The sequence below is a fragment of the Arachis ipaensis genome, chromosome B04 (assembly GCF_000816755.2).
Source record: "Arachis ipaensis cultivar K30076 chromosome B04, Araip1.1, whole genome shotgun sequence".
Lineage (NCBI taxonomy): Eukaryota > Viridiplantae > Streptophyta > Magnoliopsida > Fabales > Fabaceae > Arachis > Arachis ipaensis.
In genome coordinates, this window is record NC_029788.2 from 43,643,064 (window position 1) to 43,656,910 (window position 13,847).

Genomic DNA, 13,847 nt, shown 5'->3' on the forward strand with positions numbered 1-13,847 from the left:
TCAAGTCCAAAATTAGGGAACAGCAGCTTTGATTACTCGTATTAGGTGTTATTGATTGGTAACTCTGGTGTTGGCAAGAGCAGCCTTTTTTTCTTCTTGATTTCTCATTAAGCAATGGAACATGCTCTATAATATATATTTGCCTCAGCCATTCATCTATTTCATGTATTTTGAATATTTGCAGAGTTTATTAACTCAACTTTCTTTCAATGTATGCTCTTTTATGTATTATTCCATCTTATATCTATGGTCCCATGCACATCCGACCAAGTTCTACAGTCCTGGCAACTGATAGCTGATGCCATTGTTGGTGTGAACGAGAAGTGGAAGGTTGGCGAGAAGCTCACACAGCTTGGGTTCGGTGATGACTAGGGGTGCACAAGACCCGGTCTGGCCCGAAGACCCGGACTGGACCCGATGACTTCGGGGCTAATTTGGCCCGGCTTCGTTATGGCCCGGTCAGACCCGAGGTTTTAATAGATGGCCCCGGTTATTTATTAAATCGGGTTCGGGCCAAGCCTCGGGTCACCCGGCCCGGCCCGTTGGACCCGTGTAGTTGTTTGCTACTTAATATTTTGTTGTTATTGGTTGGTATGACACTATAAATTATTATTATTATGTTAATCTTGTGTTGGTTGTTAACTTTGTTTTAATTGTCTTTTGGACTTTGAATGTTTAATGTGTAATTGATATAATTATTATTATGAAACTTTAAATTATTATTATTATGTTAATCTTGTGTTGGTTGTTAACTTTGTTTTAATTGTCTTTTGGACTTTGAATGTTTTGTGTGTAATTGATATAATTATTATTATGAAACTTTAAATTATTATTATTATGTTAATCTTGTGTTGGTTGTTAACTTTGTTTTAATTGTCTTTTGGACTTTGAATGTTTTGTGTGTAATTGATATAATTATTATTATGAAACTTTAAATTATTATTATTATGTTAATCTTGTGTTGGTTGTTAACTTTGTTTTAATTGTCTTTTGGACTTTGAATGTTTTGTGTGTAATTGATATAATTATTATTATGAAACTTTAAATTATTATTATTATGTTAATCTTGTGTTGGTTGTTAACTTTGTTTTAATTGTCTTTTGGACTTTGAATGTTTTGTGTGTAATTGATATAATTATTATTATGAAACTTTAAATTATTATTATTATGTTAATCTTGTGTTGGTTGTTAACTTTGTTTTAATTGTCTTTTGGACTTTGAATGTTTTGTGTGTAATTGATATAATTATTATTATGAAACTTTAAATTATTATTATTATGTTAATCTTGTGTTGGTTGTTAACTTTGTTTTAATTGTCTTTTGGACTTTGAATGTTTTGTGTGTAATTGATATAATTATTATTATGAAACTTTAAATTATTATTATTATGTTAATCTTGTGTTGGTTGTTAACTTTGTTTTAATTGTCTTTTGGACTTTGAATGTTTTGTGTGTAATTGATATAATTATTATTATGAAACTTTAAATTATTATTATTATGTTAATCTTGTGTTGGTTGTTAACTTTGTTTTAATTGTCTTTTGGACTTTGAATGTTTTGTGTGTAATTGATATAATTATTATTATGAAACTTTAAATTATTATTATTAGATTCTAAATTATTATTATGCGAATGTTGCATTGTTATGGAAGAATTATTTTTAAAAATTTAGAGGTTCAAAAAATGTAGAATCTAATTTTTGGTGATATCGTGATAAAGTTGATCAAGACCCGGGCTTCACCCGGTCTAGACCCGGCTTAAATGTGGTCCGAAAGTAACACGATTTCATCGGGTCTAGGGTCGGGTAAGGGTCTCATAAATAGACCCGGTCATTATTTAGGGTTGGGTTTGGGTCACGGCGAACCCGACTTCACCCGGCCCCATGTGCACCCCTAGTGATGACGAGGTGGTGAGGGCGATTTTGAAGTTTGCTGAAAGTCCTAACGTGTATGCACACTTCGGGGTGACACCTTAAGAAATAAGTACTCAGAATTAATAAAAAGGAAAATTTACAATTTTATAACAAAAAGCTAATGCCCTAATTCTTAGACATCAGTATCGCAAAATTGTCCATCCATTCTATTCTGAACAGCTTTCACGGCGGCTACTCTAGCCGCCTTGGTAGCCCTGTTAGCAGCTATCACTGCTTTGTTCACCTCATCGTCGACACGCTTAAGGTTAATCGTGCTATCGGCCATTTTTCTTGTAGCCTGCAATTAGACAAACACATAGATAAGAAAAAAAAACACCCAGTTTATTTGGAGGGAAACAGCAGGATGATTGAATGAATTGAATCCCTGAAGTGCTCGAAGGACAGCATGAGAGTGTGGTGGCAGAGGGTGCTTCAGGTTGCCAGCATCCCATTCACCGCATCTCCGGTCGGCATTTCGAAAGGTGTAAGTTCCGATACCTTGCCTGCGCCACTCATGCCGTGCTCCTTCATAGCAGTGTTCATTGGCAAAGTAGTATACACCAAATCCATGGATTTTGTCTCCAAAATACTCCCCTGCATACCTATCCCCATTTCCACACCAAAACACAAGATAGAAATTGACAAAATTCTATACAAGTAAGAAAAAATCAGAGCAGTGAGAACAAGAAAGTTACCTAAAATGGTAACAACCGAGTCTATACTTGACGCCAAAAATAATATAATGTCAAAAATCCTCATTGCCATCATACAACATTAACATAATAACTAATAAGTTAACAGCAATAATAATTTTTAGTGCAAACATTGATTTAGTTAAATTAACGGCACTAAAGTCTACTTGTGAAAATTATTTGGTCCTTCTACCTGTTTAATTTGGTTCTTTTCTAGCTAAAATAAATGCTAGTGCCTCTGGCTTTTTCAATAAAATTTTACACTCCTAGTATGTTAGGCAGTAATAATAATACATTCCCAAATTAATATAGCACACCAGGTCATATATTATAATTTCAACTAACTAAATCATATTGATTATTGCAGGTCATATAAACTAATTTTGGATTTAATAAGTTTTCGAAAATTAACCAGATTTGTTATTCTATAAAATGTTGAATACTAAGTTAGGATCAATTCAATTAAGTGAGTTAGTCACTTGTCTTATGAACCTTTGGGTAGCTACCGATTGGTTACTTATCAATTGGGAATAATGTAAAGTAACCATAAGTTTGAAACTGATGAAAAGTAAAGCAAGAAAGTGATTCAGTTATAATTTTTATCAGGCTAAATAAAATTCAAAGTAAAAAACTGAGGAAGCTTAATTATTTCAACCATTTCAACTAAAGATATAATAATACAATGCCATAAAGAAAAAGAAAAGAAAAAGAGAATTCAAAGGGGAATGGGGCACAGGCAGTAGTATTTAATTTTCACACAACATCAACACCTGAACCAAATCAACTTGAGCAGTTTCCTACTAACTCCAATTCTCCAATTTTATTGTATTAAGGACCACAAAAGGTCACAGATTCATGTGAAGATGCAAACAAATTAGTGGACAAAGGAAAATTAGGAAAATAAACATTTCATTTTTCTAAAATAATTTCAAAATTAAAAGCAATTCTGAACTTGGGAAAACAAAAAAATAGATTCAAAAATGCAAATACGGCAGGTTCGAATAAGTAACTACATACATAACTCTATCCCTATACCTTCTTCATTTGGTTAGGTGGCATTATCAGGAATTAAATTTAAGAAAAATGTGTTGTAGAATGCATGTTCAGAATCAAGACTCAATATAACAAATCAGATTAAGTCAACAGATGTCAAAGTAGATATGAATATTGTGCTTCACGAACTTATCGGGTCCGTTGAGAGACAAGAGACACAGCTTCGACACGGTGGCGATAGTGGCGGCACAGACCCGAAAGCACCCAATCCGCAGCAATGAGAGAACCGTTAGAGGCTTCAAGACGTGATTGTGATGCGCTGGAGATAGGCGCGCCGTCGTCACTCAGTCGTATCCGGCATTTCTAGCGACGACGGGAAGACCGGAAGATTTGGGAAGAGGAGACAAGAAGAAGTCTGGACTGGGTTCGAGCTACAGTAGGTACAGGAATAACTGAAATCTAGATTTGGGATTAGGGTTTCATATAAAATTTAAGGGTATAATTGTAAATTTAACAATTTCAGTATTTAGTTTTAATTCAAACCAAACAGGATACTGAGACAAAATTCAATCCTGTACACTATTACACCAAACACAATACTAAGACTTTTTTATGTTCCTGTCTCTCAGTCATTGTCTCTCAGTCACTGTCTCGCAAACAAACACTACCTTAGCCACTGATAACCATCACCCACAATCAAAAGTTCCCTTGAGACACAACATTTAGTTGTCCAAAGAGGCACCGAACATTGATGTCTGGGATTTAAAGTCTTTTAACTATATGCTTGTGGTGTGGCTTTGTCAAGGAGAGGCTTGCGTAACTAGATCCGCGGGGTGCCTTATCACTTGGTAACTTGGGCCAACTGGACCGGGATTATTGATAAACCACAATTTTATGATTTATCTTGTATTGAATTTGTTGGATTTTATCAACTTTTCCCACATTTATTCAATGAAATAGCATGGTTTTGGAATTCTCCCTAATTTATGCTTAAGAGTGAAAACATGCTTTTTAGGCCTTAAAATTGTTAATTTTAATTCACTTTGATTCTATTAGAAGTCTTGATATATTTGTTGAGTGATCTCAGGGTTTATAAGGCAAGGATTGGATGGAAGAAGTGAAGAAAAAGTATGTAAAGTGGAGAACTCATGAAGAAATGAGCATTTGGAGAATTCATGGCGACGCGTACGCGTGAGAAGGTCATTTGCCAGGCGACGCGTACGCGTAGCCGACGCGTACGCATGATAAATGGCACGTGACTCACTTAAAGGTAAAATGCTGGGGGCGATTTCTGATGCTATTGAACCCAAGGATTGGAAGGGAAAGAACACAAGTAGTCATAATTTTAGTTTTAGCATGTTTTAGGTTAGGTTTCTAGAGAGAGAAGCTCTCTCTTCTCTCTAGAATTAGGGTAGAATTAGGATCATTTCATCTTAGATCTAGTTTGTAATCTTGTTTTAATTTAGTTTTCTTGCCATTTCTTGTTATTACATCTTTGCTATCTTAGTTTACTTGTTATTTGCTTTATTTGGTTGTCTTTATGTTTATGCACTCTTGATACTTTTGATCTTTATTAATGCAATTTATATTTTTATGTTATTATTGCTTTCTTTAGTTGTTATTGTTGATTTCTTGCAATTGGTAGTTGTTAGACTTTATTATTGTTGCAATTTTACTATGCTTTTCTTTTATGCCTTCCAAGTGTTTAATAAAATGCTTGGTTGGATTTTAGAGTAGATTTTTGTGCTCTTGGCTTGGGTTGCTGATTTGGAGACTCTTGAATTATCAAAATCTCTTGTTGATTGGTAATTGAAAATTGCCGGTTAGCTTGAACTTCACTAAATCTAGTCTTTCACTATGAGTTGACTAGGACTTGTGAACTCAAGTTGATTGTATGCACTTGACTTTCCTTCATTTGTTAGAGGTTAACTAAGTGAAGGCAATTTACATTTACCATCACAATTGAGGATGATAATGAGGATAGGGATTCCAATTCTTACCTCTTTCCAAGACTTTTCTTAGTTGTTAGCTTTATTTTCTTGCTATTTTTACTTTCTTGCCTATCATTCAAAACCGCAAAAATACTTCCCTTCATAGCCAATAATTGAGCACTTCATTGTAATTCCTAGGGAGAACGACCTGGGATTAATACTCCCGGTTATTTTGATTTGTATTGTGACAAACCTTTTTAAACTTTGATTGGAGGATAAATTGTTGGTTTGAAACTATGCTTACAACGAGATTCCTTTGAGAAATTCTAGACCGACATTTATCCTCCATCACGTTTTGGGCGCCATTGTCGGGGAATTACAAATGTGTGCTTATTATTGGTTATTGTATATATGTGGATATTGTGAATAGTTTGATTTTTGACTTCTTTGTTAGGTTTTTCTAGTTTTAGTAGTTTATTTTCCTTACCTCTTATTAGTTCTTGTTTTTATTTTCTCTTTTCATTATGAAATCTCATCCTTTTGGCTATGAGTTTGGTTACAACTATGTTGTAGAAAATGCAAGCTTTAATGATGATATGTGCTATGGGATTGGAAATCAATCAAGGGAGGAATTGCATGCTCATGAACAAACCTCTTGGTATCCATACTAATTTCCTCCGGCCGATAATGATCACACTCCATCCTATATTACATATCCCTATGAACCAAGTCCACAACATAGTTCTCAACCTTCCTCACAAGCCACATTCTACCAAAAACCATCCTATGATCTATATCCCTCATACAACCAATCACCCTTACCTCATTCTTATGACCATTATGCAAGAAAATCCTTAGAGCCACAACAATTTCAACACAATCACTCCCAAAAACCACCATTCTTCCATACACCACCTCAATACTCTCACCAAATTGAACCACCTTCCTACTGTGAACCTTTTCTCCCATATGATGAATCATCCCCTCCAAGTCTCTTCTTACAAGTGTGCGTATACACGAGTCAACATTTTTGGGAAAACATGCCATGCAGGAAATAACCTTCATATTTGATTCTCCTTAATTATAGACTCTCCTTGATCTTGGATGAATAAAGATTTGTATTTAAATTTATTACATTAGTTTTATCTTATTTTAAATTTAAATTAAGAAGTTATCCTAACCACTCTGGTTAAAATAAGATTAGTTTTAGAATTTGAATTAGTAGAAATTTTAGTATAAATAAGTGAGATCACTCACAGAGAAAAGGCCACGGTGTGGGGGTTACACTCTCTCCTCTTCGAAAATTTATAGTTTTAAGTTCTTAAGAATTCTCTGAAGAACATGAGTTTCTAATTCTCCACAGTTAAGGTTAGGAGCTCTGTTAATTTCATGGTTTAATACATTAGCTTTTCTACTTTTAATTTATGCAATTGATTTCTTCTTAAGAAAAGGTTTTCATTCTTCATCTTAAAAGGTTTGAATATGTTGGGAAATAATTCTTCTCTGATTTGAATTCTCTTAACCTCTTGAAAAAGTTGATTAATTGAATTAAGCTTGAAAATCAATTCTCATAATTCTTAAGTTTTGAAACTGGATTGATAAGTGACATAAAATCAACTAGGAAAGATTCTTATGAATGGTGTGGTTTCATAAATTAGTGAACATTCTGCAACTCTTTTCTTAAATAATTGACTAAGGAATTAGTGATTAATTAGGTTAAAGAGAAATTAAATCACCAAGAGATTAGGGTTTGATTACTAATGATTTGCCATAAAAGTATCTTTGCATGATTAAGGTGGAAAGTGAAAAATATTAATCTGGAAGTTTTAATATCTCCGAAATCTTAACTTTCTTAATCATATTATCTTTACCTTACTCACTGCCTTGCTTTATTTCATTGCTGTTTGTGTTTCAAAGTTTTCAAAACCCAAATTTTGATTGTTTGACTAGAATAATCAATTGACTATTGCTTGATTAATCCGTTAATCCTCGTGGGATCGATACTCACTCACCTGAGTTTATTACTTGATACGACCCGGTACACTTTTCGGTGTTTTGTGGTTTGTAAAATCTGAGAATAGATTTCAACACAAAGCAGTCAATTTCTGAACCAAATATTCAAGTATAATACATTTTTGAATTTTTTTTCTATTACCTTTCTTTGTCTGATAACTTCCTTTCATAACACCCTTACTACCAGAATGTTATGCTTCTAGCTGCGCCACTCTGATAGCGAGGTGTATTACGATGACTTTAAATATATATTTACATAGTAGAAGCCTTTAAACTGAAAATTGGATTTTACTTTGTGTGAAAAACCGAAAATACTTTTTCTTTTCTTTCATTATACAATCATGCATATCTCATTACAACTCATTACAACTCAATGCATATAAAAGAAACCTTCATGCAAGTAACACGCCAAACTTCATACATATCTCATTACAACTCCTATCCCTCTTTATAATAATAATAATAGTAATAATAATAATAATAATAGTGAGGAAAACTAATAACTAAGGCATTGAAATAGATACAGCGCAACCGAAATATTCAGAAAGGTCTTCGCAGGCTTCTCATCCATTTCCTAAAAAAGATAAGGCTGTATGGGGGAGAACCTAACCACACAGTCTCACTAGAGGAGTTGTAGAATTTTCACAAGAGGATATATATATAAAAAGTTATTATCGACCATAGTGATCATCACTCGTCTTATGAATCTTACCGATCAACGGTTAATTACCCAAAATCCAGATTTATATTTCAACTTATAAAAATTCCAATCAAAACAAATATATAATAGCATTTCACTACATATACCAAAGAAGGAATTTCACCAAACTAACCGCTGATTCATTCAATATAGCATAACCAAACAGCCTCCGACCCAACACAAAATCACAACACGGTCTCTGGCCCAACACAATATCACATTACGGTATCCGGCCCAAAACAATATCACATCTCGGCCTCCAGTCCAAAACAATATCACATCACGTTTTTTGGCCTAACATATAAGCAAACCACGGCCTCTGGCACATGTAAGAACCGCGAATTAATTAACCGATTAATTAACGTTAAAAAAAATAATAATTTAATTGCCCAAATTAGGTTCAAAATTTTAGCATATTAATTAGAAAATATATGTATGATATTCGGACTCAGTAGATTTTTGTGAGTTGAAAAAATGTAATTTTTTACAAAAACTGCGTAAAATTACGACTCGGCAGATAAACTGGTCGAACCGGTTTACGTCTATCCGGAACTGTGCAAGAATAATTAAAAACAGTAGAAAACCTTAGAAAATTATTTAGAATGGAAAATCGGGCATTAATTTTAAAGGTTTGACCTGAAATTGGGCCAAACGGGCCAAAAACGCTAATGGGTTGGACTGGGCCCAAGCCCAACATATAAAAGGTCACTTAAGTGACAAATTCACTCACTTTCAGCACAAGAAGGCTGAAGCAACGTGAATGAGAGGAAGAGAGGAGAGGGTTTCAATAAACACTATTTACCTCATCATTCATTTGATCATAACTCAAGCTACGGTGCTCCGATTGACGAGCCATTTACGGCTACGCAAAGATCTCGTTGAGCTCTTTGATTTCATCTGGACAAAGTGGTAAGAAACTTCCAATTTCTTGCCCAGTTCTTCCTTCTATAACAGATTTGGTTTTGGCTTTGGTGAATGAGTGGTTCTTGTGATTTTGATTAATTAGGTATAATCTAGCACCGGGTACTTAGTGGGTTTTGTCTTAATCAATTGTGGGTAAAGTAAGCTCACTCTTACCCCTTGTGAAATTGAATATTTATGAACCTTAGGTATTAATCTATGGTAAATTATGTATGTCTAGCTTGAAATGTTGATTGTTGATGCTTGTTGGAGTTGAGTGGTGGCTTTTGGTGGATTGTTGGTGATTGAAAGCTTGGTTGGACTCAATTTTGGGATTTTGTACATATTAAAAATCGGCCAAGGTATGATTTCGGTTTCTTCTATATAATATATAATATTTTTGGACACTTAGGCTAGTGACCCATAGGATAGGTTTGGATTGAATTGGTCGTTGAATTTGTTGTATGATGAAGTATGATGATGTAATGATTTTGGTTATTTTGATGTATTATGGTATTGATGTTGATAAATGAGGTTAGAGGTTGGAATTGAGGTTGAATGATGTTGAATTTATATGATTGGTAGTAATGGAATGATGATTGATGAGTGTGTTTGATTGAAAAATGGTTTTAGTATGACAGATTGATTAATAATGTTGAGGATTATGTAATGTGAGTGAAAACTTGGTAAGAGTGGTGAATTGAGATATAAAAGGGGTAAGATCTTATGTGTTTTGGAGTTTAGTGAGGTTTTGGTTTGGTTTCGGTTGTGAAATTTGGAAAATTGAGAACCTTGTGAATTTGGTGAAAACTAGTTTTTTGTGAACTTTGACGGATCATAACTTGAGCCTCAGTTTTCAAAAATTGTTGAAAATTATTTTAAATTAAAGTTTATTGAAAAATTTTTAAATTGATATAAAGTTTGTAGAAATTGAAAATTTTGTAGAGAAAGTTATGAACGTTTAAAGTTTGGGGCTTAAAATTGATTTATGCAACTTTGTAAAATTCTCTAAGTTTGGGGGTGCATGCATACGCATACCACCCATAAACATATGTGCCATTCTGTTTGGCACCTATACGTACGCGAACGCTTGTATGCGTACGCAAAATGGGAAGAAGTTGCATGCATGTGTACACATACATAATGCATGCGTACGCATAGACCCTGTTTTTCAGAAAAATGCTTTTTCTTCATTTCCAAGGGTTCTCTAACTTTCTAAGCTTCCTTCCACGCTGTTTTAAGAGTACAATCTAATCCTTAGGATCTAATAATACTAAAGATAAGTTAGTGAATTATTTTAAAGAATTTTTGTAAGAATTTAGAAGACGGAGACTTAGGTTTCTGGTGTATTGAGGACGGATTAGCTGAGAGAGATGACGAAGTACTGTAATAACGATTGATATAAAGAATTATGAAAATTATGAATTGACAGTGGTTGAGATGATTTTGGGACTCAGAATGCAATGATGAATTATTGATGCACTGAAAAATGATTTTTCTGAAAACCACTGGATTACTATTATATACTGAGAACTGTTGAGATGCTATGCGCCTGACAGGGATGGTTTGGTTGGATCCTTCCTGTTGAGGTCGTGGTGGTGGCGTAAGGACGGTGGTTCGTCCTACTTACGTTGAGATGTGAGGTCTGTGGCAGAGTATCCTGCTCGTATCCTTTTGGAATCACAAGAGTGTGCGCGGGCACTATATTCCTGCACCATGGGCCAGGGCACGATATCCCTAGGGGGTACCCATTGTATTCATGACCGAAAGGTGACGTCTCCATGGAGATGTGTCGGATTGGCAGTTGAACCGATAATGTGATATCACAGCTAATAGGACAGGCATTCATCATGTGCATCTTCTATCTGTTTGTTTGCTTTACCGACTTGAAATTGCTTGCCTAATTGTATAACATGATTAATTGCTACTTGAATTTATTGACATACATGCTATACTTGTGCTTTACTTGCATTGTTATTACTTGTGTTTTCTACTGAGATTAAGGAGGTTCGGAAGGCGGTGGCAATGGGATCGCATGGCAGATAGGCTGGCGAAGGCTGTGGGACAACGGAGAATTGTTAGAGTAGAAATCCACTAAGTTAGTTTACCCTTTGTCATTGTGGCTTTTAAAGTTAATGTTTTTAAAATTTAACTTATGTTTAAGCCTGAATCTCATGATGGATATGAAGTTCTAGGATTGCCTCAGGCATCCAGGAGTCTTATATCTTACATCACTGGGCATTGTTACCATACTGAGAACCTCCGGTTCTCATTCCATACTCTGTTATTATTTTTTAGATGCAGGAAGCAACCCACCTAGGTGAGTTGCTTTGATGGTGCCAGAGCGGAGGATCTCTACTATATTTGGAAGTCTTTTGGTTTATTTGTTTAGTTTCTCTCACTTTTGTATTTATCTTTGCCTTAGAGGCTTACTTTGAGAGATATATTTTATATAAGATGTTTTACTTTCAAAACTCTGTATGTCTGTATATACTTGTCAGCTTAAACTTCGTGAGCTGCGACTAGTATTCTTTGACTATTATACCTATATTTTGTTATCTTATATCTTTATCTTGTGCCTCGATTAGTGTAGCTTCATGTGAACTTTTGTGCTTTTCAAACTTTGTTTTTGAGCTTAATCTTTCATCAGACTTCTAGAATATATTATTTCCTTCTATATAAATATGTACAAACTTTAGAATTGTTGTAACCTCTGATTAACCTTTGATTTATGGCATGAGGTAAGGCTTAGGGTAATTAGGGTGTTACAACACACCATATAATCAATCAACCAGCATAATTCCGAACTAATAGCCACAATCACAAGTAATGAAGTTCAAACACAATCAAGAGCAATTGCAGCAAGTATGACAATTAGCAGTTAAATAGAAATATTCATATAAGCAAACCAAATACAATATACACACCCAAACAATATCACATAAATACATATGATGCATGCCTGTCCTAGTGACCATGAGCTCATGCGTCGGTTATCTTGCCAGAACACGACACATCCAGTAGCTAACTCAGATATCATCTCTCTCTGTTGTTCATCTACACTCTTGGGATATAGTGCCCGATATCTTTTCATAGAGAGTATGGAAGTAAATATTCTGGTATTTATTGCTACTACACTGTTCATTCTAGTTCCCACTGCCTTTTTACTTATAATTTATATAAAGACGGTAAGTCAAAGTGACTAATTTGACTTAAAACATGATTTCATTTCTTAATTCATGTCAATACAGTGAATGAAAAAAAAGATTCTATTTTTTTCTTAAGATTTAATAAATGAAATAATCGGACTAGAACCAACAGAATTCTATAAAATCTGGATAGATAATATGGTAGAAAGAAATCAAATAGTGCTCTCACACTCTCGGGATATAGTGCTCGCCACACTCTAGGGATATAGTGCCCGCCACACTCTTGGGCTATAGTGCTCGACACACTTCCCAGTATATAGTGCTCCCACAATCTTGGGATATAGTGCCCGACACACTTCACAAACAGAGAGAGAGTACAATGGAACACAGGAAAATAGAACATACACAACCAAGATCACAAGCAAAATTGTGACTGTAAAACTCGAATAATTAATAAATAATTAACTCATAGATTAATATTTATTCTAGAAAATAAAAAAATTGAATTTTATAGTTTAATGAGAGAGAGCTAATTAAAATAAGAATTTTGATACTAATTTTAAAGAATTTAGCCCAAGATTGGGCTGAACGGGCCGAATTGGGAGAATCGGGCCTGTATTGGTCCCAAGGCCCAACCCAAAATATAAAAGTCCATGAGCTTTAGCTCATTTATTCCTCAAGCAAGCTAAACACGCTGAACAAGTTCAGCAAGGGGGAAGAACACCTCCAAGAAACACAAAACCCTTGTTGAGATTCAAATCCAGATAACTTTTGATCTGGAGCTCTGATCATCACACCGTTTACGGCCACGTGACCGCAGTGTCGAGCTCTACAAATCCAGTACTTAATTAGGTAAGGAAGCCACGTTTTCTTCCTCAACTTTCTCCTTCCCAATTTCAAAATTTGATGAACAATTATGTTGAAAATTATTTAATTTCGGTGTTTAGGTTCAAATTAGCTTGCAGGTTTTGTCGTGTTTAGCTCACTTGAGCTGTGGGCAAGGTAAGCACCCTCAACATCTTTGTGTAATATTGAGTTAGTGAACTCTATGTTAATTATAGTGGTAATTATGATGTTAGATTGAAAATTGGTTCTGGGTTGGAGTCAATTTAAGAACATGGAAGCTTGAGATCAAGTTTTGGAGGCTAGGTTTGTTGGGGAGGAGCTAAAGTTTCCAAGCTTATGGTGCGGTATACTGTGAAGTGTTCCAGGTTTATCGGAGAATCGGCTAAGGTATGGTTTCGGTTTCTCGTAACTAAAATATAATGTGTCGTGAAAACTTTGGTTAGTGACCGTAAGATAGGAATTGAATTCTTCATGTTGTTGTTGGTTGAGATTGCCTTTTATGTATGCGGTTAGTGGTTTTGGAGGTTGCGATTGAGGCTCTTATGAATAATGTGTGTAACTTTGTATATGATATTGGTTGATATGCATAATGATTAGTGCATTTGAATATTGTTTGAACTTGAATTATTGAGTTGAGACTGATAAAAGTGGAGAATTGGTAGGTTGGGGATGAATAAAGAAGTTGGAAATATGAATTGGGAGTGCTTGATGC